Source organism: Lissotriton vulgaris, chromosome 10 (genome assembly GCF_964263255.1).
Source record: "Lissotriton vulgaris chromosome 10, aLisVul1.2, whole genome shotgun sequence".
Taxonomy (NCBI): domain Eukaryota; kingdom Metazoa; phylum Chordata; class Amphibia; order Caudata; family Salamandridae; genus Lissotriton; species Lissotriton vulgaris.
The window spans coordinates 476,730,895-476,757,353 of NC_141698.1; the positions used below are offsets into that span (position 1 = coordinate 476,730,895).

Here is a 26,459-nt window from a genome sequence, read left to right on the forward strand (position 1 = left end):
GGAGGTCTTAGGACCTTACTTCATAATGACATGCAGTGTCTGGGCCAAAGGTAAACAAGCAGGACAGGCTAACTCAAATGGAGACTATATATAGCTAAAAATAGAACCTGTCTTATATTTTTTTAAGAACCTAAACGTGCACAAAGAACCCTAAAAGCAAGTAATTAAATAGATAAAGCACTTGAAATATTGAGCGAAACAACCATAATATTTATGTCACTCCTAGAATCATTTCTAAACTAAATAGTCGCTAAATGATCACTGAATGTTTTGGATTAATCTTCCTCATCAGACATAATATTTGTACATTTACAGAATAAAAGCACGTTTAATAATAACACATCGCAAGGATGCTGAAAGCACTTTTGCACTGTATATTTTAATTGCTATTGTAAAATTTGCGATTGGTTATAAGTGGATCAGAATAAAGCAAAATGAAATGTAAGATGATTTGTTGCTGAAATGTATAGGATTTTTTCCTTCCTGCATAGCATTTGCAAAATGCAGCCTAGGGGAGAGTATTACAATGTACTGTAATATGTGATATTTCATTTTTTTAGATTGTAAATCTCTTTTATGGATTTTTATCCAAATAAAGATATTTGAATTTGCAAGAATGCTGCTTTAATTTCGTGTGGCATGCCCATTCAATCTGTATATAGTACCACTATATGTTCTAGTAAACTGCCATCACTTCTGCTGCGCTAGCCTGAAGTGCTATTTATAAATGACTTACAATGCATTGTATGTATTGTATATATTGCATGTATGCACATGTTGTGCAGGTCTAGTAGGATCTAGTCCTATAAAAGTGATTTGTATGACCTATTGTCTAAGTTGCCTATAGACTGGTAAGTGTGTTACTTGCAGAAGTGTGAAATGTATATGTCAGGACATGGTCTAAACCCAGTCAAGACGGGACAGGTGACTGTCATTTTTGAGCAAACTCTCAGTGACATTCTGTGATATATGGGGTAATTGACCAAGAAACTATGTCTGGTGTTCATTTTTTGTCCTAGTTTTTATCACTAAGCCAGCCATTGCTTCTTTCACTGATCCATTGAAGACCGACCACAATCCAAACGCAAGTGCCAGTGATAGCCACAACCATAGATATGAGCCATGAAGGCCCGTATACATGCTGGCACCCAGGTATAATCATAGGACTGCTTAGTGTTACGTGTCTATGTTTCCTTCCCATCTCAAAAAACAATCCCAGAAGGTACCCTTTCCTCTACACACATCGACGATAGCCAGTTTACAAGTCTAGCAAACAGCCCATACTCATATTTTCATAGAGGGGGTATAAGATTGAGCTAATTCTTGAAAATTTCTTTTCTAGCAAGAAGCATCAGATAAAACAGGAGGGACCGCTGGGAAATGTCTAGAAAGTAGCAGATTGCAATGTCTGTCCCAAATTAGACCAGTAGGAAATTGATCACAATAGCAGCTCCGAAAAACCCCTGTAAGGACCTTGCCCACATCTTCCTAGAACTTAATGAGCAAAGGACATTTAAATGAACATATGTTCATCGTTTGCTTCGGGTTAGCCACATCTTCACATATCAGGACCTGATTTTGTGCACATCTCATGATCTTTTCCCTCGCGGTGGGATGCCTGGCTTTCACCTTGTGGCTACCCTGCCAGGGTTATCTCACAGGGGAATACCAGGACGGGTTCCCTAAGCAAGCGCGGAGATGCCCCAGGGTAAGTCGTGCGCTATATAAGTTTCATTCATTTCATTTCATTTTTAGGAGACCAGCAAACCCTGTTGAGTGTAAAGCAGTGGTTGCTTTTTTAATTTGCTGGTCTAACAACTTTTTGTTTTTTATGCATACATTTTTATAAGCATTTTCATTACTTACAGAATGAGAGAACACAATGTGGTTCGAAAATATTTTCAACTGTAACCTCTCTGTCCCTCCCCTTCAGGGTCCTGCATAATCACATTACTATAATAAACATGTATAATGAACTTGGTACACCAAGAAAGATCTTGTGAGGCCACTTAAATATAGCTCTGATTCGTACTCTAGTTTATTCCATCAACCATTCCTCGGTCTGTCAGTGCAAGTGGTCTAACCTTGATATAGAATCCTGGGAGATACTTACCACAAATGTTGTATGTCCGACCCTGGAATCCTACCTTCCCAGATCGAGATAGGAGACAACAACTTACTTTCCTTGGCATCCAGTACCAAAGAAAGACCTCTTTCTGTATAGTCTGTGTAGCCTGTAACCTGCTCTCAATCTCCCAGGGCCTCCAATTTCTTGCATCTCGCCTCGATACCAAGAATCTCCACACTTGGGTGGGGGAATGCCCCAAATGCAGAGATTCTGCCTCGTGTGCAGAACGTCGCAGTCATAAAGATACTACTTGTTACTTACCTTTGTGAATATTGCAAAGTAGTAAAGTTACACTTTTGTTCTAAACATTGACCTTTGGTCTAACTTTACCTTTGTGAATCGGTCCCTGAGTGTCTGAGTAACTTTACAGAAGTCTATAATAGGTAAGTATATTGCCAGAAATATGAGCAACTTACCCAGTGTGTGAGGCATTATAGATATAACTAGTTCACAGGAGGAAACTTGATGAGCACTGAAGATTAATGCACACAATTACACAATTAATACGATTAATACAAGAAGGTAGAGTCCTAGTTGCCAAAGCAAAAAATTGAAGTTTTGTAGCCAGGCACAAAAGCAGGTTTCAGATACTCAAACTTAATCTCAGGGGTAGTCAGGAGTCTTAGAAAAGCTACAACAAAGTTGAAAGCCAATAATCAGTCCAAGACAAAAACAAGATATGTACAGGGTGTTGGTTGGAAACCGTTAACATGAAAAATAATAAAATTGAGATAAGGGAGGTACAGGTGTAATTAAAGCATCAAGCAAAAGAGTTGAAGCAACCTGTGTTACCAGACAGTCTTCAGCATTCACTAACTACTTACAGTGCTCTGCCCTCTCTTACCTGAAAGTCAAGTCCCAGTCCACATGTAACTGGGGCAACGTGTATCAGACCCAACCCTGGAAGTTATTGTCCTCATGATTGCAGTTTCCAAAGCCATGTTCATCATGTCCTTCATGTTGCATGCTTCCTGATCTTCCCCTGTGGTGTCTTATGTTAAAAGCTGACACCTGACTCGAGCCTGAAGTAATATGAGTTTACCCTATGATTTATGTGATCGCCACCTCTTGCACATTTCCTCCAGGTTTTTTTTACCTGTGACTTGAGGCATGTGTCTATTGCTATCATATTTCATTAGGTCTCATTAAAGGTAAGCATTGGCAACCCACAGGACTACTTTGAAGGAATCCCACCTTCTATGTCCTACTGATCCATTTATAATAGGAAATCATTAATACCATTCTCAGTCTCCTCCCTAACTGAAGCACAACCCTCTCAATTTCCTTTTTTTGCAAGACAGTGACGACTGTAACTTGTTTGTCTTCCAGATGTTTCTTACCGATTACTCTTTGTATGACACCCTCTATCTCTCCTTAGTATATATATGGATCATACCAGGAAACCCTTGGGTACTTTCTGCCATTTTTGCCATGTTTCAGGTTGTGCATCCTTCACCACTGGCAGATGTTCACTTATAACCTTAACAGATTTCAGATATGGGCACAACTTGTATGCACTGGTCACATGAGCAGTAAGATGTCTGCATCTATTTCAGTTCCCCTAACTGAAACCCTCACAGATACTCCCTTTTGAATTAATTTATTGTGCAACCCTCAAAGCTTATGAGTTATCATTATTTGTGTTACTTCTTAAGACACATCATCACTGGCCATTCAAGTGAACCATAATCAGACTTATCATCTATGACATCATCAGTTTCAGGTATCTTAATGGGAAAATAGGAGATGATTATTTATTTTACTGAGGCAATTAATGGAACACATACTGACTCTGATAAATATGAAACAACATGAGGAAGACAATGACCACCAGGATGATTTATTTTATCTTCATTCACAACACCCCAATATGTCCTTTAACCATTAATAAATAGTCCATCAATCAGTGCTAAAACTGTCATTAACTTGTGTAGGTCCATGACACTTTACGGATATGCCCAATCTGACCATGTATGCCTAAAGAGTCATTTGGTATGAATGAGTAACATTCTGATCCTACAATGGTAGTATCCACTCTTAGCAGCTAGGACATAATCAAGAAACATTTTTCACACAGGAAAGTTATTTGGGCTTGGGTTGGTCCAATATTAACCCTAAGGCTATAGCTGTAGATTTCAAAACCTCTTCTGAGGCTTTGGCTACAAATTGGATTTCCTATATAGACAGCCTTCTTCCATATATTTATAGAAAAGATGTGGGCAGTTTCTGATACTTTGCTGGGCAGTCTCATTCGGTGTGGATATTTGGCAGGAGTGTGTCAAATAGGATGGATAATGGAAGCAGCATAGCGGGATCTAGACCAGTCTTAGGTAATCAGGTTACCACAAACAAAGTAGGTGCCAAGTTGGTCCTTGGAGAGGCTGGGGAGTAGAGGATTCCCGAAGTTCAACATAGTAGAGACTGTGCTAGAATCATGATGGGCAATATCAAAGCAATTACAATTGTTTTCACAGTACAGGGATTGTCATACTTTAAGGTGCAGTCTGTGAGCTGTTGATTTCTGGATATCTGGCACAAGGCCCTACAAGGCAGAGCAACAAAATGAGCCAACCAACGAGACTTGCAGCAAAGAATACAAGCCACACCTACCGGGAGCTCTAGTAGCTGGGAGGATTTCCACTTCCAATTTCGGAGGTGACACTGAAGGAAAAAGGGGGCGGGTTGCATCATGATAAAAATGATGCTGGTAAGGGTTCGCAGCAAGAGCTCCTCCTTGTGTTGAGGAAGCACCTTTGTCTTCTGAAGCAAGGATAGAGTGGGTAGGACCACCTTGGCTCAAATCATGGAGGCAGCAGCAGGGTTGGAATTCCTTGGTACAGTGGTCAGATTGCGGTATGTTGGGTGCACTTAGGCTAGTTCTCCACTAATTTTGCAGCAGTGTTGATGGGGAGCAGAACTTGGAAAGGACCACACAAATAGGCTGGAGGTGGTCACTTCCGCCAATGTACTTGCACATGAACCTAGTCATGGACTTGCTGGTTGAGACAGACTAAAGTAGGATAAGCAGGTAAAAAACACTTGGACCATAGAGACAGCAAATAAATTGTGTTGTTATATTGAAGTGTTATATCATAATTTAGGTGCAAATCCAGGAAAGATGGGGACACAGGAGGGTTTAATGGAAGCAACACAGGGTGCCTCATCTTTATCTCATAATCACAACATTTAGTTACCTGGGGATGCCACTGAGTTACCAGAGTGCCAAGGGCAGAGCATTGGGCCTCTTAAGTCCTGTTTCAGTGGAACTCTTAGCTATTTTGTTCCTCACGCTCGAGTTAAACCCTAAACATTCCCAGAGAATTTTCAGTGATAGACACAGCATTGTTTGTTTCTTAACGCTTATTTCCTGATCTGGAGAGAACATAAAGTGAGTAGCCTTTTCATTCTCTATCTGAAGGTAGACTTGAAATCTAGGAATGAAATGCCTGATCAGCCATTGTCAATTTGTCCTTCATTCGGTTTTCATGATATAGAAAAACCATAAAAGTACATAGGAGATTAACCACATTAAAATCCATCATTTAAAAATGTTCAATATTAAAAGGATCAATAAGCAATCTATAGATTAAAATACTCAAGTACATAGTGTAATACAAAATACTGTGAGGAAATATAAAATTATCCATAGTTATCTATACATTATTTCCACTACTCTAAATTAGGCCTGTGCCTTACACAAAGCTTCAAAAATAGTGAAATACTTTTCGCTACGCATAGTTCTTCTAAAAATTTAAGAGCGAGATAGGCTGCTCTGCATCTACGCAGGCCCATAATTTGTAGGATCGGAATCAACCATCATCTTCTGAATTCTTTATAGAATTTACAAAAATGGACCAAGTGGATTGTTGTTTGCGTAGAAACTTCATCGCACGGGCATAATAATAAATGTTCTGACCAGTCATTTACTTTTGGAAAGGTCAATAAGTGATGGAATATACCGAGCCTAAATCGTGTTAGAAGAAACCTTTCATAGCTACTTAGATTAAAAGTGAGATAGGGCTGGATAGTCATTGTGGTTTGTATGGCTAACGTATGTTGACTGTAGATTTGGATACTTTGGTGGCTAACCATAGTTGATCTAAATGTGATAAGCAAGGTTTTTTGAGACCTTTTCTGGATAGCTCAGAAATTGTTGCAGGGGAATGATAGTATCTTACAAGTCCCAGGTCAGTCAAAAATTTCTTGATATAGTTAAGGCATCCAATCCTATGGCTATTTTCTAAAGAAAGACAGTCCTGAATAAGTTCTCGATTAAGTGTAGTTTTACCGGACGTCCAAATACGATGCCATATGAGAATTGGTTGTATTTCAACTATATCAGTAACATACGGCACCCCGAATTCCAAGTGGCAGCTATAGATGGAAGAACTACGTGGAACAGCGAGTAGAAATCTCAGAAAACTGTTCTCTACTTTTTGGAGTACGTCCAATTTACCATATACCCACACCCCTGCACCGTAGATAGCAACACTTATGCATTTTGCCTGAAACATTGTAATCAGTTCAGTGGGAGGTCTTTTCCCTAGCCTTTGAGCAAAGTTTGCTAAGGCTGTTGTTGCCCTCATAAAAAGCAGTTTCCTCGCCTCAATTGCTTGCTTCCATGCATTTGTCATCCATTAAAATGCCTAAAGAAGGGCATGTTTTTGTAGCCTCAAGTTTCTTATTTTCAATAAAAATGGCCATTGTTCTCTTCTGTCTAGGGCCAGTGGACATTACAAAGGTCTATTTGATGTTAATTCTAGGATCTAGGTTACCCATAAAACTACTGTAGCTCCTAAGAGCACGCTGAAGTCCTATGGGGGTTCGGGCTAGGATCACGGCGGCATCGGCGTAGAGAAGGGCGGGTATTGGATGTTTTCCCATCAACAGTAGATCCTGGCACCCCTCCAGCATCACTCCCCCCAAACCATTTGTATAGAGCATAAACAGGAAGGGGACCAGGACACAGCCCTGCCTTACCCCCCTCTCCACCCCGAACGGCGCCGAGTTCTCCTGACAGCCCATATCTTACCCTAGCTGTTGCGTTAGAATATAGTCCCTGTAGGAAATTAACCAGAGTGGTATCAACCCGCATATCAGATAATATGGCCAACAGTTTAGAATGACTAACGCAGTCGAAGGGTGCTGTTAGGTCGACATAAGCCATGTATAGGTTCCCGCACTTTGCATTAGCATATTTACCCATGATTAAAGTCAAATTTAGAGCTTGCTCAGTGGTGCCTAGCCCTTCTCTAAAACCGAATTGGAGGTCTGAAAGCTTCTTGTTGTCTTCTGCCCACTGCTGTAAACTACCAAGAATGATGCAACCTGCTACCTCACTAAACAAATCTAGCAGGGAAATTTGCCGATAGCAGGTTGGGCATTGACGGTCCCCCTTCTTAAAAATCGGGACTAAGATTGATTCTGACCAAGATTCTATCAGTCCCACGGCACAAGAGGCTTCAAGGACTGTGGTCAGTATTGGGGTCCACAGTTCCAGGTTATGGTTATGTTTAAATAGGTCAACTGGGAACGCGTCGGGACCAAGCGCCTTACCACCTTTACTCGCTAACAGAGTGTGCTCAACTTCTAAGTGGGTAATTTCGAGTGCTAAATACAGTATTACTAGGATGTAGACGTGGATTTTTATTATCATTGGAAGCGACTCGATCCTGTGGTTGCAATCCAAATATCTTTGCAAAGTGTTGTACCCATACATCTTCATCAATGGCTATGTCTATCTTAGAGTTATCCCTAGCTTCTGTGAGAAAGGGGGATTTGAAAGTTTTCCAGAAAGCGATGTTATCTCTTGTGATACAACTTTTATGTAATTGGTCCCATAACTCGTTTTTTAGTTCAGTTTTCCTTGCTTTAATGGCCTGATTGTACTCCCTTCTGAGATAAGCAATTTCTTGCTTATCTCGCTCAACCTTGCGAAGGGCGGCCTTCAAATTTGAGTAAGCTTTAGTGCATGTTTTATTGAACCATCCTTTGTTTTTGCCCTTAGTATCCTTAATATTCCTATGCAGGGCTGTTTTTACTTTTCTACATATGACTAGGAAACTATCTAGGTTCTCAGCATAAGGTGTTGTAAGGTCTAAACACTTATTAATTGATTTTATGGAGTTATTAATAACCTCCTTTGTAATCGCTGCAGGATCTATTTTTTCCCACTTGAGGGAATATCCATTAAGGCTATCCAAGGTTAATGTACTTTGCCCATTTAATCTCTCCAGATTTCGCTTATCTGGCTTATGCGGGAAAGATACTATTATACTATTTGGACAATGGTCGCTTGTGGCATTTTGATGAGTTCCAAAACCCAGAATGCGAGATACAGCATTTCTGGAAGTGATAATCTAATCTTTTGTACTATTTGTTCCCCTACCATTAAAGGTAGCAGTAAGTGGAACAGGAAGGGCCACTACTTCATTAGCCAATCCCAACTCTAAATTAAATAAAACTTCATTTAAGCAGTCCCCTGTATGGGTATGAGGAAAGTGTGTTACAATATTCTCATTCTCATCCTGGAGGCCACAGTTTGTATTGTTGTTATGCTTACATAGAGTGAGGTTGAAGTCTCCCCCCCATATTATTAGGATGTTTTTGGTGTATTTATTTTTTAATTGCTGCAGTAAACTCGAAATATCCTTTAGAGTTGATATTAATTCTGCCTGCCTGAGATGATTGTAAAAATTCACTAGTATATAAGTGTCACGTTTGTTAAGATCTAGAATTACAATTTGGTAATTTGGTTCCAACTTATGTGAGATAATTTGCTTACATTTTAGGAGATTTGAAATAAATATTGTCAGGCCCCCCTTAGCTCTCCCAGAATTTGAAGGGATTGCTTGGGAAAAATACGTTTTGTAGCCCTCAATATGTATGGGTAATTTTGCCCATGTCTCCTGGAAACAAAGAACATTAAAATTTCCAACAAATCCTAGCCAAATCTCATTCGTCATTTTGGAATGCAGACCCGCAACATTCCAAAAGGCTATCTTCAATGTGGATTGCCCTAGAGAGTTAGAACTCGCTGAGCACCGAGTAATGGCTCCTGCCCTTTGAGGAGTTTTGTTAACCTCCTGTCCAATTAAGGGATCATGTCCCTGTATTAAGCAACCTGTATTTGTTTGTATAGGGTGACTGTTTGATCTACAGGCATTGGGGTTGCTAATAGAATTTTCTATACACAAAGGTTGACTCATGTTGGATAAACTACATTTATTATATGGATCAGGTCCAATTAGTGCTAGCCCTGGCCCCAAAAAACTGAAGTTGGAACTAGACAGTCAGTCTACACCTTCTAGGCCCATGAGCGGATTAAATCTATTTGTAGTGGGAAAATCACAGAATGGAGCTTGAGTTGGAAAGGAAGTTCTAATTAAGTGTCTACTTGCTGGAGGATAGAAAAAACCTAGCGGTAGTATGTTAATCCCACCTGATGTCAATAGATTACTTCCACATCCCCATAGAATCTTTCTAACCAACATAGGAGATCTAAAAGTTAGCACTATACAGTCTCCTTGTATTGATTTCATAACATTTCCCACCCATTGAACTCTTCTCGCCATCTTGAACTCATGAACCAACTCGTTAGCTAGACCAGTCTTTTGACTAAGCCAATGAAGCGATTTGTTTCTGAGCGATGGCCAGGTTTCAACTTCCGGGAGACCCTTTTTGGGGATGTTGGCCAATACAATGACGTGTGGTGTTGCGTCTGGTGGAAAATGTAGAAGTGGATCTGTTCCAGAATTATCCCAATTACAAGCGGTGGTGGATAATGTTGAATGATGAATATTCTGAGAAAAGGATGGGCGAAGCAAGTGATCTATCCCCCTGTCTCTTACTTCACACGTACCACCTGAAATACAATTATCTTGTGAATAAGGATTCTTGGACTGGGGAGGGAAAGCCCTTACTGGATGGTTTGAGATAACTTTTGTAGCTTTGTGGGCGGGGCAAACATAACCATAGGATGCTTGGTTTCAAAGTTCGAGCTTCTCCCTTCCACATCACTTGTTTGTCGAATTCGTATCTTGTCCCCCATATTCCCGCCCATTTGCTCATTTGAGGAGGGTAAGGGGTCAGCTACCTATAGTTTATTATTCATTATAGAATCTTCAATTAGGTCAATCTGGCCTTTACTTGATCTAAGTTGACTCTCAAATAGAGGTCTAACCTTTCCACTAAGGTGGTTAAGCTCTTAATATCACCACAATATGGATCAGGTTTGCTATGGGAGTCAGTTATGTTTTGAGAATCATCCCTCCGCGACCCAGTCTTTTTAGGTTTTGACTGGCATGCGCCAAAAAACCTTATGAGTTATGTGTGTGGGTCGGGTATACGCCCCCTCCTCCCATTGGCTAGCTCCATAAATGGAGGCTAGCCATTGGGAGAGGGCTCCATCCGTCAATCTCGGACCAGATTCGGGGGCGTTCCCGAGAATTTTTGGCTTTTGGCGACGTCACGCTACGTCAGCCAAAAGCCGAGAACGCCCCCGAATTTGGTCCGCCATTGACGTGTTTGTGCGGCGAGCGTTGGCAGGGTGTCCTTACCCAGCGTGTGATTACTTGTGCACACAAGCCAGGGTTGTTTCACGAGGTAAGAGAGTTGTGATGGAAAGTCTGTAGAATGTACCACGCTACGAGAGCAGCACGAACGTGATTACAGCCTCTTTTTTAAGCATCATATGAACAGATACGCTCTGACGAGGAAGGGAAATTAAATTGTCCCTCATTTTATGTTAATCTAACCAACAGTGTTTAAAATCATTAACCTGTCAACAGTGGGACTATGGTGACTTTTGGCAATGTCCACCTGACTCAACAGTTGTTCCCTTAAACGTATAGTTGTCCCATCTGCCCAGTTATATACAGTATCTGGTGTGTATTCTTGGCATCACAAAGCTGTATGTCTCTTAGTAGACCGGTTGTGTACCAACAGCAGCAGCGCTCGCGCCTTCACAGCTCTGCAGTTGTACACAGAAGTCGCGGCTTGGCAGCATTCCGCCATCCTCGGTACTGACACTTGTTCGCTGCAATCGGCACTCATGAAGTAGGAAAAAAAATAACTTTGCACCCCAGACCGGATTTTTTTCCACACGGAACCAAGCAGCCGTCTGGGCCCGCCCACTCCAAACTAAATTCATTGGTGCCTTTTGGTTTTCTCTTCATGCCGTTGGTGGGAGTCCATAGCCAATAGCAGGGATAGCGTTGCGCCGGCACCCTCGCGACGGTGACGTTACCGAACTCCAAGTGGTCATACATCAGAAGCTGCATGTATCTGATTGGGTCTTCTCCACCGGGTGCTTTTCCGGTATAGTGGGACGTGCGCATCAGCTGTGAGTCGCCGGCAGGGAAGATGCTCCTCATTGGTTTGTCGTAGTGTCGCTCAAATGGAATCTTTTGCTTCTCACCATCCTTGCCCCTTTAGGGCCGCTGGGCTTTTGCTTTAGGTACGCTTCTATGCAACTAGTGCAAAGCTGTGATTGTGCAGCCTTTCCACACCACCTGCAAGAGCCGCTCTGAACAATAGCCCGCTGCGGAGTGAGTGACTCAGCAACAGGCTGGCTGGTAGATGACTAAAGGAAGCTACGCCTAGCTGCTGGGAGTTGCCTGCTGCTTCAGTGGACGGTGTTCTTGTGTTTTTAGTGTCTGCCATTTATTGTAGTATTATACCCTCTACTTGTACTTTGTACGCTTTTGTAACTTGCACACATGCCTCTTTTTTCTCTTGTAAAGTACCGTTTGCTACCTCGTGTATTTTGTTTGCTCACAAATGTCACAATTGCCTCATGTAACGTAACGTTTGCTTTTGTAATTTATTCACTTGTAATTTTCTCCTCATGTATCATTACTGTTCCTATTGTGAAGCGCTCTGACAACTTTGGGTTAAGTCGGATGCACTTAGCATAGTGACTGTTACATCAAACGGGGCCTGTGGTTGAAAACGGAAGTATCCTTGGGGTAGCTGTGTTTCATGGTCTTATAATGACATTGAGTTTTCCCGAAGTCTGACTGATTTCACAAGAAAACCGAAATGCCGTTTCCCAGCCTGTCCACTTCCAGCCTGCCCTTTCCCAGCCTGTCCCCTCCATGACCTTTCCCAGCCTTTCCTCTCCCAGCCTGTCCACTTCCAGCCTGCCCTCTCCCAACCTGCTCTCTCCCAGCCTGTCCCCTCCCTGCCCTCTCCCAGCCTGCCCTCTCCCAGCCTGTCCCCTCCCTGCCCTCTCCCAGCCTGCCCTCTCCCAGCCTGTCCCCTCCCTGCCCTCTCCCAGCCTGTCCTCTCCCTGCCTGTTGTCGTGTCCCGGCGGCAGCAGGCAGGAGCGTGCACTGCGTCCCCAAAGTAACAGCCCTAAAGCAAGCAAGAAGTACGCCCCCCTCCCACCAATCCCTGTTAGGTAGTGGAAACTGTCCAAACTGGGGTGCAGACAGCCCCTCTCACCTTTCGGCCTGGTACCACTGCACCAGCCGCACTACTTCCCTACTGACTGTTCTCCACTTAAGCCCCGTCTAAATTACAATTCCTGCTTGTGACCCTTTTGCCTGCTTGTGCTTGTTTTCATGACCCTGTTGCCTGCTTGTGCCTCGGTGTGCCCCTGTTGCCTGCTTGTGCCTCCGTGTGCCCCTGTTGCCTGCTTGTGCCTCCGTTTTCGTGCCCCTGTCGCCTGCTTGTGCCTCAGTTTTCGTGCCCCTGTTGCCTGCTTGTGCCTCAGTTTTCGTGACCCTGTTGCCTGCTTGTGCCTCCGTAAGTGCCCATGTTGCCTGCTTGTGCCTCCGTGTGCCCCTGTTGCCTGCTTGTGCCTCCGTGTGTCCCTGTTGCCTGCTTGTGCCCCTGTTGCCTGCTTGTGCCTCTGTGTGTCCCTGTTGCCTGCTTGTGCCTCCGTGTGCCCCTGTTGCCTGCTTGTGCCTCCGTGTGCCCCTGTTGCCTGCTTGTGCCTCCGTGTGCCCCTGTTGCCTGCTTGTGCCCCTGTTGCTTGCTTGTGCTGTGTGGGTGTGTGTGGAAGGCTCTGTGTGGGTGTGTGTGGAGGGCTCTGTGTGGCTGTATGTGTTGGAAGCTTTGTGTGGCTGTGTGTGTGGGAAGCTTTGTGTGGCTGTGTGTGTGGGAAGCTTTGTGTAGCTGTGTGTGTGGGAAGCTTTGTGTGGCTGTGTGTGTGGGGGGCTCTGTGTGTGTGGGGGGCTCTGTGTGGCTGTGTGTGTGGGGCTCTGTGTGGGTGTGTGTGGTGGGGGGCTCTGTGTGTGTTTGTGTGTGTCATTTGCGAGAGATAAAGCTAGTGGCATTGTAAATGACAATGCCATTTATTTATGTTAAAAAAAACATAAATAAAAATGTCAAGAGCAATGCCAATAGCTCTAACTTAACAAAGGCAAAACCATTGCATTGTAAATGCTTGTTTTTTGCCTGTTTACGGTGCTTCGGGTTATTGGGGCAGTATGTTCAACATTGTTTTTCCTGCTGATGGAAATAATTTTGATTGGATCTACACGCTCCGGTGATATTGGATTCTTTTGGTTTTTTTGGGGAGGTTGCGTAAGCAAATCCAAATCGGTTCATTTTATCTCCGCTGAAATGTGTTGAATACAGCCATTTGTAACATCTTTTGAGGCCTGATCAGCCTTTTGATAGCAGTAATCTGGTCAGCATTGATGCAAGAGAAAGCTTCAATCCATCCAAACATCCATATAGGATAACATGCATCTGAATGTAAACAAAGGCCTCCCATGGAGTTTGGTGAGCCCCAGTCCCCAGACCCCTAGGCTATTGTCACTAGCTGAAATTATACTAACCATAAATTCTGTCATTAGGAACAAAGCTCCAGGGCCTGACGGTATTGGTCTAAATATGTCAGAGCCCTGGCCAATTGTCTTTAGGAAGCCTGATCGCTCACCACCATCAAGCTACAGGCCCATTAGCCTGATCGATGGTGCCCAAAAGGTCCTCTCCTGTGCATTCCTTACGAAGATTATGACTTTGGATGGTGGAGAATAATATCTTGTCCTCCTTCCAAGCAGAGTTTAGACGGAAAATCAGCACCATTGAATATTTTTTTCATTTTTTCCTACTTGCCTGGAAATCTGTGCCTAATGAACGGGGTAGTCTCTATATAGCATTTATTGACTTGAAGTCAGCTTTCAACCTCATCCCTACGCACAAGTTGTGGTGTGTCCTGCAGGAGTTGGGTCTTCCTTTTGAGATCCTTGAGTTGGTTGTCCGTCTCCATGAGGAAAACTACACAAGGATTTGTAGGAGGGACCAGGGGCAGTTGACTGACTCGATTAGTGTCAACAGGGGGGGGTTTGACAGGGCTGTGTGTTGGCTCCCACTCTGTTTTCACTATTCATTAATGGAGTCACCCAAAACTTAGTGGAAGTCACCGCTGTTTCCCCCGCATTGGGGGGTGTCACAGTAACAACCTTATTTTTGTGGATGACATGCTAATAGTTTCTAAAACCACCAGTGGTCTGCCACTTCTCCTGGATCGCTTCAAGGCCTTTTGAGGAATGAGAGGCTTGGAGGTTAACACTTCGAATACCAAACTCCTGATGTTGAATCCCCACAAATTGTTCAAAGGTAAAATGCTATTGGTTATCTGGGCATAACCTTGTTTGAGAAAATGGCCTGGAAGCACCACATTATTAAGCGGACCCTCCAGCAGAGGCAGACCACAGGGGTTCTGATAAAGGAGCATAGGACCTCCCAGACCAAACCAATAGTTGCCCCACTCCAGGTTATGATCATAAGGTAGTGGGTTCTGCCTTGCATGGGGCTGAACTCTGGGGATTTGAACATTTTGAAGGTTTCCTCGCTACTGAGAATACATTTCTAAGGTCCCTTTGCTCCCTTCCCCTGAGCACTTCACTCTATCCATTAAGGTAAGCTATGGGCAGACAAAATCAAATAAAAAAAATAGCTTTATTCGATTTAAGAACTAAATCATAAAAGCACAGTTTTAAATATTCATTTAAATACATTTCTAAAAAACATTTTTCAGGGAAAAATAATTACATTGACAGTTAAAAAATAATCAGGGTTCAGATACCCCCATAGATTTTCTATAATTAATAACACTTTTCAAATAAGAAGCAACAGATAACATGGTCAACTCATCATCTAGAATTGCAACACTAGGAACGCTGTGCAATATTGTCTCAAGACCCTCTTTTTAGGTTTCGGCTACCGTCCCACTGCGTAAGCAGTGGGTGGGCGGAGCCGAAATCTTTTGTTAGTAGTAAGGGGGCCTGAACACGCCCCTCTTCTCCATTGGCTGGCCTTGTAAATGCTGGCCAGCCATTGGAGGAGAGGAGCGTCACTGAGTTCAGGGCCCACCTTGACGCGATTCGGGGGCGTTTCCGTGTCTTTTTTTAAGTCACGCCCTCTCCTCTTCCCATTGGCTGGAATTTTACCTTCCAGCCAATGGGAAGGGGAGAGCACGCAAACACGCCCCCGAATCGCGAAATGACCTGTTGCTCTGTTCCAGACTTGCCTCTCGCTGTCTGTGTCCGCCCCCCTCCCGCTGTTGAGGACTGTACCGTGAGTTATGTTGAATTTGGGTCTGAGCAAGTAACCAGTACACCAAGCTTATGCACAGTAATAGTAAAAATGGTTCTGGGTCCATTTTGAAAACAGTAGTAACGGTAACAAATTTCAGGCGTGCACAATGAAGTGGAGCAGGTGGGTGTGTTTTCTCATAGTCGCCGTTCCATCAAATTGCCGTTGCTGTTATGTACTTTGGCTTGTGAGCTCTGTTTCCCGCCCCCCTCCCCCTCCCCTTCCGCTGTCCGTTCCGCCCCCCTCCCCGTGTGCCCGTTCCCGCCCCCCCTCCCCTTTCACTCTCCGTTGCTGTTATGTACTTTGGCTCGTGAGCTCTGTTTCCCGCCCCCCCGTCCCCTCCCGCTGTCCGTTCCGCCCCCCTCCCCGTGTGCCCGTTCCTGCCCCCCCTCCCCTTTCACTCTTCGTTGCTGTTATGTACTTTGGCTCGTGAGTTTTGTTTCCCGCCCCCCCCCGTCCCCTCCCGCTGTCTGTTCCACCCCCCTCCCTGTGTGCCTGTTCCCACCCCCCCTCCCCTTTCACTCTCCGTTGCTTGTTTTTCTTCTTACTACTTTACTCTCTTAGTAGTAGGTGTGATTGAGTATTTACTTTTGTCACGAGTTGTTCATAAGACCGTATGTGTCAACGTCTGCGCTGTTGGGAAACATGGTGCAAATACGGAATACATTAATATGTAGTTATTTATCTCTGTAGTACCTAATCTATGTGAAATAGGTGCGGCTTCTAAGCAGTTCAGAAGTTCGAATGGAAAGCGCGCAGATAGGTGCTTACCTAAAAGTAGGTTGAAAGCGATCGCGGGGAAACGCTGATCGTTTTTCCCATCTGGTGGATGGACGTAGAATAGGACTGTGGTTGTCAGACTGGGCACTGCATAGAAGACTTGGTGCAAAAAACGGGGATAAATTAATATGTAATTAGTTATCTCCGTAATACCTAATCTATGTCAAATACGGGCGACTTCTAAGCATTTCAGAGAGTCGAATGGGAACCGCGCAGATAGGTGCTTACCTAGAGATAGGTTGAAAGCGATGGCTGGAAAACGCTGGTCGGATAAATTTAACAGGCGGGAAGGAGCTCTGGGTGTACAAGTTTGCAGAGGCGCATTATCTTTATAGTCTCAAACTATGGTTTATTTCCTCATCCTGTGAGTGCTGGCCATATGCCACTTCACTGCTTCTGATTATTTGCATTTCCCCTCTATTGTGTTTGTCCTGCCCAAGGAGTATTTTAATGGGATGGCATGCACTTTCCCACTAATGATGTCAGTGACAGACTAATGATGTCAGAGCTTGCATTGCAGACCAGGTCCTACTTTCTCACCGACTCTCTGAACGGCACACACTCTGCTTCTGCCAGACTAATTTTAAAAAGATTTGTTTTATTATTCCAAGATGGCTGCCTGCAAGTGTGCATGCATGGCAGCAGGCATTATTGCTTTTCACAGTACTTATGTTACGAGTACCATCATAAATATATAACAAAAAACGCCCGAATTTACAGTGAAAAAATAAGCTGAACTCAATAAGTTAATCACACTGGGTCCAATGTCTGTGGCAGCATGTCTATTTTTGTTCAGCTCGTTTTTTACTTGCCTCTGATAAATTGCTTTTGTGGATTTGTTTATCTGCGTGAGGTGTATTTTTTTCTTTCACGGATTATTTCCGAAGGGTCGGTGCACTTCTTTGCAGCATGGCATGTGTTTGAGATAATTAAATTGGTGTCGCTATCACTAGTACACTAGTATGCAAATGCAGTGTAATAAGAATGAGGTCACAGGTGAGTGAGAGGTCCATTGCCCCCCCCCCCCACAATGGAGTCTTTTAAATACTCCACGGAGTCCTACTGGGTTACGTTACCTTGCTTAGGGCTCTTGCACTATTATTATGCCTCTGGATGGCTGTATGTGTGTGAATATGCATGGCTATGTATCCAGCAAGGAGACTAATCATGCTGGGAGCTCAGGCAGTATATAGGGTATTTCTCTGAATGCATGTGTGTGTTGTGCAAGATGAATGTGTGGCTGTTGTGGGTATGTTTGCGCCTAAAGAATGTGTGCAATAAACTCCAGAACACACCGGCACGGAAGGTTACACACCAGGAGGACACAGGGGAAACGCTGGAATCCAGACCACGGAGTAAACGCTAGAATCCATAATCCGGAACATACACTAGAGCACAATATATATATATATATATATATATATATATACACACCTGAACAGAGAGGTGCAGACTCCGGAAGAAACTAAGCACTGAGTTTTTTTTAGTTAGTGCATTTTTATATAGCGCGGACATTACCCAAAGGTGTCAGAGCGCTGTACTATAGGACCAGTTACTTTAAATGAGAAACGGGTTACTCAATAGAACGTTTCAAAAAATAAACAGGAGACTAAAAAAGGTAGGGTACTCGCAGTGTGTGGGGGGCTCGCAGTGTGTGGGGGAGGCTCGCAGTGTCTGGGGGGGCTCTGTGTGGGCGTGGGGGGGCTCTGTGTGGGTGTGTGTGTGGGGGGCTGTGTGTGTGGGGGGGGCTCTGTGTGTGTGTGGGGGGGCTCTGTGTGGGGGGCTCTCTGTGTGTGTGTGGCATTTGCGAGAGATTAAGCTATTGACATTGTAAATGACAATGCCATTTATTTATCTGTTTTCAAAACCAACACATAAATAAAAATGTTGTCATTTACAATGCCAATAGCTCTAACTTTTGCAAAGGCGAAACCGTTGCATTGTAAATGCTTGTTTAAAATTGGTTTTAAAAATCTTTTTCTTAGGTACAAATAGAACTTACAGAATAAAGTAATCTGCAATGTAGATTGTTGCGATATGGCATCACAAGAGCAAACACTCACATTTTTTAACCAATCATTAGTTGTAGGGAAGTTTATAAGTCTGTGAAAGGACCCCAACCGAAATCGAGTTAAGAGCTTCCTATCATAGCTCCCCAGTACACAAACTAAATATGGCTGCGCAGCATAACACAATCATATTAGTTGATTGTCCAGTTCTGTAGATTTAACAATCTCCAGAGTAAGTCTAATGGTTTGTAAATGTGCAAGACAATTTGCTTTCATTTCCTTTCTTGAAATTGCAACAATACTGTCAGGACTTTCAAAATATTCAGGGTGGTCAATGTCACTCGTGAACTTTTTTATATAATTTAACCACGGGCTAGCGGTCACCCTAGACATCCCCAAGCAGTCCCTGACAATGTCGCGATTATAATTAGTATCCTCAGAGGCCCATACCTTGTGCCACAATAACAACGGTTCAATTTTAATCAGGTCTGTAATATACGACAGGCCTAGTTCCAAATGACCGATAAAATTGGCCGTGTTTTTAGGGGCATCCAATAAATATTTGGTAAATGCATTTCCTATTAGCTGTATCGATTGCACATCCATGTAACCCCAAATGCCCGCCCCGTACATTGCTGTGGATAGGCACTTAGCTTTATATATTAGTATTAACTCTGGCACCGGTCTTCTGCCCAGTCTTCTAGCAAAGTTGGACAGTGTACCGATTGTCTTAATAAACATCAGTTTTCTGGCCCTCACAGCTGGTACTTAAGTTCCACGACAGTCAAATTGGATACCTAAATATGGGAAACTACTAATACATTCCACTTTGGTATTTTCAATGAGAATATCACGACACCTAGCACTGTTTTTACCAGATTTCATTATGTAGGTCTTTGATATATTCCCTTTTAGTCCCCTTGAACTCATGAACACTGTAAAACTGGTTAAAACTTTCTGCAATCCTAGTAAAGCAGTGCGGGCACAGGTTGTTTATTTATAAATGGGAGATCCTGGCATTGTTTAGTTAAAAATTGTCCTAAATTGTTAATATATGAAGTAAAAAGAACTTGGGCGAGCACACAGCCTTGCCTCAGGCCTTTACTAATAGGAAATTTGGGTGTACACTCGCCCGCTTTCGAAACCGGACCCTTGCACAAGCGTCACTGTACAACTGTCTCATAAAAAGTATGAGCGGGGAATCCACACCCATTTTATTTAATATGCTCCACAATCTGTCATGCCTCACGCAATGAAAAGCAGAGCTCAGATCCACGAATGCTAAGAATAATTTTCCTTGCTTGGCTTGCGTGTATTTGCCAATCACAAGGTTTAAATTTAACCCCTGTTCAGTGGTCCCCAGACCCTAACCAAAGCCATATTGCAATTTAGAAAGAACACCTTTCTCTTCCGCCCAGGTCTGTAACCTATTTAGGATGATACGCCGAGTTATTTTAAGAAAGGAGTCCAAAAGGGAGATCGCCGATAACAAGTAGGATTATTGCGATCCCCCTTTTTAAATATTGGGACCACTATAGAATCCGACCAGGAAGGAATCAAGCATTGTTGGCAGCAAGCTTTTAAAACATGATTTAATAGTGGACCCATGAATGAGAGATTAGATATATACATGTCCACAGGCACTCCATCTGGACCAGGGGCTTTGCCTGCAGCGCTATCATTTATAGCACTTGTAACCTCATTCAAAGAGAAACGTAAATCCAAGGGGGAACATACAACTGTGTTCAGGCAGCAAGGAGGGATCCTGATCTACATGGGCCCTGTCTTGCTTCTCGTCATTATATAAATTAGTAAAGTGCTCTACCTATGTTGCTTCACTAATAGCTATATCTATTGAAGGTAGATCCCTTGGAGCTAATAGGAGCACATTAACCACCTTCCAGAAGCTATTATTATCCCTAAGCACACAGACGTCGTGCAGAGCCTGCAATGCCTGGGCTCTTAATACCTTTTTGTGTGCAGTATGTGCCATTTTATAGGCGCTCCTTGCCAATCTTCTTTCACTTTGACAACTGTCCTGCCTGTGTAGCACTCTCTTCAAATTTGGAAGTGCTTTAGTACAGCCCGAGCCAAACCATCCATGTTTCATCTGCTGCCTTACCTTGATATTCACTGTTTATAACTTCTTAGTCTCCTTCATAATAATTCCAAATGAGTTTAAAACCTCGATATCGCCAGCAAACTCATCAAGGCAGACAACCACACCCTTATTACACTTGATTATTAGTTGGTTAAAGAACGCAGTCTGATCTATTTTCTCCCAGCTCAAAGAATACCCATTTAATCTATTAAGTGGAATTTCAAAAGCGTATTGTTCCAATGAGGACTCCTTACTTGATAAAGCACTTACTAAGAAGATTGATAAACTTATTGGAAAAAGGTCACTCATTGCAGTTGGGTGAGTTTCAAAATTACACACCCTGATTGAGTGGATCTTTGTAACTCCTCTGCCATTAAATGTACTCTTGAATGGGACTTGGGGAACAAAGTTCGTTAGCGAACCCTAAGTCAAATTGATAAACAATAGTATTAAACAAATCTCCTGTTGTTGTGTGTTGGAAGTGGGCGTGTTCGATATCTCTATCCACGCTTAAACCACAAATCCCCCTCAAAGCATATTGGCATACAACATGATTAAAGTCCCCGCCCCAAATAATGCACAAATCTTCCATCGAGCTATCCTGATATAGGAGATATATTTCCGTAGTTTGCTCACTACACCATATAGCTGCTCTTTGGGGAAATGAATAATTAAAATTTACACGGGCCAGTGAGTGCTTCTTATCCATATACAATAATACAATATGATAAAATCTATTTGGCACTTTAAAATCTATCTTATTAACAGTAATACAATTAGAGGCATAGGTACAGAGCCCCACCTTGTTTCTACCACAAACAGAGCTAACCGCCGGTGTGTGGTAGGTTTTATACCCATTTATGTGCAACTCGTTCGTCAACCATGTCTCTTGCAGGTACAATATTGAAAAATCTTTGACAAAAGTAACCCATTGTGGATCTCTTGCTTTCTGGCGCACCCCAGCTATGTTCCAAAATAATATCTTACATTCAGGCAAATCTGTTTATGCATGAACCCTCTGGTTCGCTGCCTTTATATTAATATAGTAGAAAGATACCACCTAATTTAGGGCCTCATTAGGATGGCAGTGAATCTGCATCCTCCGGGCCGGCGGAAGCCACCGCAGGCCCTGAGGATGCGGATTTACCGCCGCGGCCACAGGAAACACCCACCGCCAGATTAGGATGGCGGTGGGATGGTCGTGGGAACAGCGGCGGATGACGGGTCCTTCCGCCGCTGATCCCTGGGTTGTCGGGGCTATTTGGTGGCGGTGTCTGCAAGACACTGTCAGCCAAATTACAATGTGTGTTGGAACATGCTTTTCCGCGGCGGCTTTTCCGCTGTGGAAAAGCTTGTGGAACTTTGCTTCTGGGGGCCCCTTGCGGGCCCCCAGGGTGAAGGGGGGTGAGGGTGCACATGGGGGGTACCTATGGTACCCCCCAGCATTTACATGCACAAAGTGGCAGGGACCGCGCGGTACCTGCCGCTTTGTGCATGTAAATGTAAAACATGCAATTTTAACCTTGCGGCTGGTGCTGCTTCAAGCAGCACCCGCCGCAAGGTTAAAGATACAGGATGTGACCGCCAGGGTGGCGGTCACATCCTAATTGCACTGGAGGAACCGCCGTGGCCCCTGCAGACGGTCCCTCCACCTCGGGGATGGCGGACGGACGCAGGTCCGTCCGCCATCCTAATGAGCCCCTTAGTTTTTGGTCCAAGAGGAGAGGGGAAAATGACAAACAAAACCTGTAAAGGACCTCTTGCAGAACCTATATTGCTTTTAACAATATCCCATGGCTTATACAGACCCCCAAGAGAAACACGTTTCTTCCTCAAAAAACAAATGTTCTTTAGAGATAACAAATTGTATAAAAAAACATTATTTTTTATTTTTCATATTTTGTTTTACAAGGATTAGAAATTCATTTGAAAAAAGAGAGTGCTAAGTACACTAATCACATAATTAAAACATGTGATAAAAGATATATGTAAAAGTGCTGACCAACGGAACCCGACAATATATATAGGCAAAAAGTCTTTTCATTTGTTACAATATAGCAAAGGACAACATTTAATTGTTGAATATGTACATCATACATGTCTCATTTCCTATTGATGTCTCATATATTTCACTGGTCAAATTCCAAAAGGTCGACATACGTTTTGGTGTATCCTACATTCTTTAAACCACCTTCAGCAGGATCAATGATTCAATTAAACAAAGATTCAGGGTTTCAGAGTTTCATCGGAATCAGCGTTTCATCGGTAGGCGTCCGCTGATTCTCTACAGCCACGTATCACAGACGCAGACCGGATACTGCCAGGAGTTGGTCATGCACAAAGGCCTGAAGGCCTGATTCTAAACATATATGAAGGAAAGATTTCCTGGACCTTTTTCACATATGAAGGAATGATCGAGGGGCACATGTTTGCGAAGATAAATGGTCCCTGTGTTTTACTATTCTCTCATGAGACTTTAAGTATAAGATTTCCACGTTTTACCTCATTTGACCATAGGATGGTATGAAGCCATGGTTTTAGGACTGGACTAAAGATTTTGTGAGTGAGTGTCGCACTGCTGCTGGCTGCGTTTTTAAGGGTCTGAATTGCTGCTTAGCTCATTTGCCTATTTGAACATATAAACACTCGCCGCTCAGTCTACTTGTCCAATGACAGTTTTAAATCTTGTTCCATGTTAACTCCTTTAACTTACTGTACTCGCTGATTTTAATTGATTTCTTCTGCAGTTTGGCTGCTGACCTGCCCGACTGGCTCTGCTTTCTTCCGGTTGTGCCCATCCATGCGAGCGCGCCCACTGCGTTTCCGGTGTTAGCGCTCTAGCGCTAATTGAGGCTGGACTTTAAAAAGCACTCTAGGGCGATCGCGCAGCGTGAGTGTCGAGCTGCTGCTGGCTGAATTTTTAAGGGTCTGGATTGCTGCTTAGCTCATTTGCCTATTTGCACATGTAAAAACTCGCTACTCAGCCTACTTGCACACATGACAGTTTTAAATCTTGCTCTCTGTTAACTCAGTCAGTCAGTCAATTATCTTTATTCGATTATTAAAAATCATAAAAGAACGAGCATTATTACATAGCAACATTTCATCAGAACACAAATTAGTACATAATTTTGACAGACAATCAATATTTAAAAACTCTAAAATCACAATGTACAAGATAAGTTATACGAAAATGTTAAGAATATTTAGAAGAGACTTTAAAAAAAAAAAAGCGTTTAAGATCAGTGAAATAAAATAGGGAAATCAATATTCAGGAATAAGGTGACTAGTTCTTGTGCGGTGCTTATTTATGCGTGCTCCTGCAACTAAAAAACTAGCAACATGAAAAGCTACTCTTACATTGGGAAGGAGTTGCAGGAACATCAGGGCTGGTTTTACCTGAATAAAACCTAGATTGCGCAAAATTGGAAGCAAATATCTTTTTCTAATCTCAGTATAATGGCCGCAGAACATGGTAAAGTGAATCGTGTCCTGGGTGGAAAAGTGATCACAATCACATGGTTCAGCATTATCGGGTCTATTCCATATTTTAAAATTGCTCAGAATGAAGTGGATCAAATCAAAACGGAATCTCGTTAGAAGGAAACGATGGTATGGTTTATTACCAGGAAAAGGTATGGTTCCATTCCTGGGACAGATGTCAACAAACAGTGTTTCCTAACCATGGTTTTTTTTAGCTCTATGGCTTCCCTCTCCATAACATATAAATTTGTCAGGGTATTATTTACTATTTTAAGATCTTCCTGCCTTATCAAATCTGGAGATGAGAAAAGCTCCAGTCGGCCGGCTAAAATTAGCTGCGTTTGTACATATTTTACCCACGGAATGTTTTGGGCTCTGTCCAGGGCTAAACAATCTTTTAAGATGATGTGATTTAATGTAAGCTCCTGGTTAAGCCAAGTTTTCATCCATCCAATAACTGGGGCTAGTTTTAAAATGTCAGTTATATAGCCCAATCCTAGCTCTGTGTGTATTGCATAGGTGGAAGTCGAATGGGGGACAGAAAGCAGGGTTCTCAGAAATTTGTTTTCTACTTTCTGGATTTTGTCATGATTAGTGTACCCCCAAATAACAGAACCGTACTGGGCAACAGACAAACATTTTGCTTTATAGACCTTTATAATGCTTTTCATGGGGCGGGCTCCCAGTTTTTTAGCAAAGCCAAGCAACCCTGCTGCCGCTCTTGCAACAGCGTTGCTTTTAACGGAATGCTGGGGGCCCCAAGTGCCCTTTTCGTCGAAGGTCACCCCTAAATATGGAAAAGATGGAACTCTCCTGACCTCTTTCCCAGCACAAAAAAATGTTTTTGACTTTCTTTTCCTGCCTGCAGCTCCTGCAATCATTACGTGAGATTTCTCTGTGTTGGTTTTCATGTCCAACAAGGACATGAAGTCCCCAAAAGATGAGAGGAGTTTATTTAGTGCCACTCCGGAGCGTGCCAAAAGAACTGCGTCGTCCGCGTACAGGAGGACAGGTATCTTTGTCTCACCTGCACGCGGGATATCGGTGTGGGATGCTGCCAAGACTACCTCGAGATCGTTTATGTAGAGAGTAAAGAGGAGGGGGGCAAGGATACACCCTTGCCTAACCCCCCTCTCTGACTTAAAGTGGCAAGTGCATCTCCCTTCCCAAGTCACTCTGACCGAGGTCATGAGGTCCCTATGTAGCTCAGCCAGGTATCCAACCAAAGGGGGGTCAATGCCCATGGTCAAAAGGACCCTCCACAGCTTAGCCCTGTTGACCAGGTCAAAGGCTGAGGAGAGGTCCATAAAGGCCATGTACAGAGAACCCCCCTTGGCGATTAAGTATTTATTTATGATCAGTTCTAGGTTTAGGCACTGGTCTAAGGTTCCTCTTTTGGCTCTAAAACCGTATTGTGCGTTTGATAGGACACCCTTCCCTTCTAGAAGCTGAGTCAGTCTTCCTAAAAGGACTCTTCCCAAGATTTTAACACTGGAATCAATGAGAGAAATTGGCCTATAACAGGCCGGGTCTGTCCTCTGTCCTTTTTTAAAGATCGGTACTATCGTGGACTTGGACCAACTAGTAGGAAAGATGAGATCCCTTGTAGCATTAAAAATATTTGTGAGAATCTTGGCACTTAGTTCAGGGGCACTCTTGAAGAAATCTGCGGGAACCCCATCGGGCCCCGGTGCCTTTTTACAGAGTGTGTCATTAATTGCTTTTTTCACCTCCTCTAAACTAAAAGGAGAGATGGTAGTTACTGCTTGTGTAAATGGCATCTCACAGTCTGGAGTGGTATCAGGGCAGCTATAGATGTTACTGAAATGTGTCACCCACTGTTCGTCTGGTATAATGCAATCTGCTCTCTGATTCTCTCGTCCCACAAAGTATGGGTGGTTTATTATTGCCCAGAATTTGGCGCTGTCTCTCTGTATATCAGGCAATAATAAATCATTCCAGGCCTCCTTTTTGATCTCAGATTTCCTCACCCTGATAGCATAACTGTATTGTTTCCTCAGTGATGCTATCTGCTCTTTATTTCTAGGTTTGTTTTTTAGAGCCTTTAGGAGGATTGAGTGAGCCTTGGAACAATTTGAGTCAAACCATTTGGGACCCCTGAGCCTATTAGGATTTGTCTTTACGGTCAGGTCTAAATTGACCTGCCGGCAGATAACATTGAAAGTCTCTATCATGGTGGTACCAGAATTATTATTATCCAAACAAATGGCAACCTCCCCCTCAACTTTAGCCAGAGTTTCCTGTAAAAAGGTGATTGGGGTTACTTGATCCCATTTCAGTCTACGATTCTGATCTCTCGGGACTAATTCTGTCACACATAAAGCATCAATCTCCCTTTTTCCCAAGACTCCCTGTGATATGGTCTCTAGAATCACAGGGTTATGAT

General features: G+C 43.2%; 1 pseudogene; it reads left to right on the forward strand.

The window, feature by feature from the left end:
* Positions 1-26,459, forward strand: part of LOC147685425 (syntaxin-binding protein 4-like) — a 1,115,687-nt pseudogene that overhangs the window by 1,008,715 nt on the left and 80,513 nt on the right.